The sequence below is a fragment of the Amblyomma maculatum genome, chromosome 10 (genome assembly GCF_055883805.1).
Source record: "Amblyomma maculatum isolate TAMU_Amacu chromosome 10, ASM5588380v1, whole genome shotgun sequence".
Lineage (NCBI taxonomy): Eukaryota > Metazoa > Arthropoda > Arachnida > Ixodida > Ixodidae > Amblyomma > Amblyomma maculatum.
In genome coordinates, this window is record NC_139353.1 from 79,809,059 (window position 1) to 79,811,836 (window position 2,778).

The following is a 2,778-nucleotide window of genomic DNA, read 5'->3' on the forward strand; positions in this document are numbered from 1 at the left end:
AGAAGTGTACACAAGTGTAGAATGGTAGCAGCGCCCAACTAATTACAATATGCCATGTTACCCGTTTCCTCAACCTTGACCTGCAAACGCTTAACTACGTTTCAGGTATGCAAACCCCCTGCCGCACCACCTCACATAGTCTCAAATATGTGCAGATAAACTTTAAGGATACCGTGTGTCAAGTAGCCTCCTCCTCCTGTCCCATGTATGGTTATAGGAATGTTTTGCGTGTTGTGGGAATAATTCCACGTGAAGACTAAATGGCGCAGTTGAGGGAGTATGTGCTCTTCATATGTTTGCATGCGCACATTGACAACCATTCGCCTAGCACTTCCGATATGCCTTCGGGTGTCAGGACGGTTTCTGTGACAAAGCGCTGTCTTCTCTGGCTCCGCACTGTTGTTCAAAGTAAGTTTTACTCAAGGAATGATCTGTGTGCTGAGTATATTGGTACCAGCTCTTTATATACTTCCTTACGAATTTAGCGCTTCCTTACTAAATCTCCAGCACTTTCCGTATCTTATTGCCAATCAAATGAATAAAAGGGATACCTTTTGATCCATAACTTCAACTATTCATTATCACGATAATACATTTCTCACTTCACTTTTGTCACTTCCTTAATTGTTATCATTGCTTTGACTTCTCTGATTCCACCAGTAAATATCATGTCTATGTAAGTGAGCCCCTCAAAATGAATTAAAATTAGGCCGAAGAGCTTGGAATTCCCGGCCAAACGAACAGCGCATACATACTGAGAATTCTCTATGCAAATATGCCTGCAAGATACATTTTTTTTAAAGCTGAAGCTGAAACTTTCAGGTACTGGAATTGAGTGTTGTTAGAACTTGTCTGTAAACATCAAATTGATCCAATCCCATAGTAAATAAGAACAGCGTGGGCTGCTTCGTTCGCAATTTTCTTGTTTGACGGCGTCGAGAACATTCGTGTTTCTGCGTGTGATATGCCTTCGTACACAGTGAAAAAGAAGCTCAAGGTCATCGAGTGGCACAGGCCGAATGGAAAAAAAATGTGCATCGAGCATCTCGAGAGTTGAAGCTGGACCACAAGAGTACGCGAATGGGACAAAAACTACGAAGTTCATCTACAACAGAACTTCTGAAAGTGTTAGGTACGGCGCAAGTTGGCTAAAGGAACACCTGTTTTCAGCTAGGAAGTGGACGAAGCGATTTTTTAAATTTCTGCAGCTCGAAAGAAGCGCTCGACGCGCCGGCAGCAACAGACTGCTTTGTAAGGAAGCTTTGAGGCTAGCCAATAACCTGCAGCTTGGTAACTCTGTGGCCTCCAGCACGCATTTTATGAGGTGGAAGGCACGGGTTTGTGTTTTAATATGGCAGGCCACGAATGACAGCCAGAAAAGACCCGAGGACTGCGTGGAGTAGAAGAGAGCATTCAGTGCTGCTATCGGCTCTCCACGACGACGCCACGACTTGACTCTCTACACCATGACGAACATGGACCAAATCATGTTTCGAATAGACATTATGGCTAACCAGACAAACAGCATCGCGGGGGAAAGTACTATCCGTATGGCCAACACCGGCTGCGTCAGGCCGGGTTTTACAGTTGCCTTAGCAGTCTGTGACTATGGGCCCAATATTCCGGCATTCGTACTTTTGAAGGAGCCAAGCGGAAAAATTCAAACGATGGCCTTCATGACCCTTCGTGTTCCAGATGAGAACAGCATTTTTCTTGCCAATTTTCTACTGGGATAATAGTTTGATGCAATATCAGCGCTTGTTTAATGCAATGTGTTTGCTTCACCTTTAGCGAATTGCCGTGTGATCGCTTCAAAGGACTGCTGGACGACGCAGAGAAGTTTAAGTGGTGGCTGACGGGGATATGGGGCTTAAATACTGACGACGCACGGTGGCTCCTCGTTTTGGATCAGGCGCTTATACAAAAGACCCACGTCAGAAAAGACGCGATTCAGGAATGCGACACTAACTTAGGGTACGTGCCAACTGGTTGCACCGGTCTTCAGGAAGTTCTGGAACAAGCCGTTCAAAGGCAATCTTCGGAGGGCCTGGGAGACCTTTATGCGGAAGGGGGAGAGAACACCGAAGGGAAACCTGCGGAAACCATCATGGCAGGACGTGCTGGATTTTGTATCTGAGGTGTGGGCTATCGTCCCAGAAGAAAACGTAGCACGCTAGTTCAAGGGCTGAGGCATCGCGAACGCGCTCGACGGATGTGAGGACGGCGAACTGCACATTCAGCATGCTGACATCAGCGCCCTGGTTCCTGAAGACCACGACGAGCTGAAGGAATAGTGTGCAAACCTCGCTTTAGTGTCAGATTCCGAGGAAGCCCTTGATAGATTTAAAAGTGAATAAAAAGATACCATTGTAAAAAAAAAAAAACTCTTCGTCAATACATTTTTTCTAAAAGAGTGTGCACTATGATTATTTTTAGTGGCCGCCATCTTGAATATAGATGCGAAATCCAGGAAGCCCCTTCCCCCCCCTCCTTATTTTGGTTATCTCTCGAGTAGGGGGGGGGGTGCTTGCTCGGTATTTTACGGTAATATCTGCAAATATCACTTTTTCTCTCTCATACGTTCATATCTGATGTAGCAATCGGAACTATAGAAGCTACGTCTGTGTTTCTAATCGATAATGTATAGTGTGCGGCTCCTGCTCTCCGTATGTCACCGGCATACCGGGCAAAGCTTAGCTGCTCCCGTGTGTAGAGGGTGTTTCTTATTTTCTTCGACAGCAATGAAGATGCTAATAAAAGAAGGAAACTGAACGACTT

At 45.5% G+C, this 2,778-nt stretch overlaps 1 pseudogene; it reads left to right on the forward strand.

Moving 5' to 3' along the window:
* The first annotated feature begins 1,466 nt into the window (after positions 1–1,466).
* Positions 1,467–2,357, forward strand: LOC146176848 (uncharacterized; annotated as a pseudogene).
* Positions 2,358–2,778: the final 421 nt, after the last annotated feature.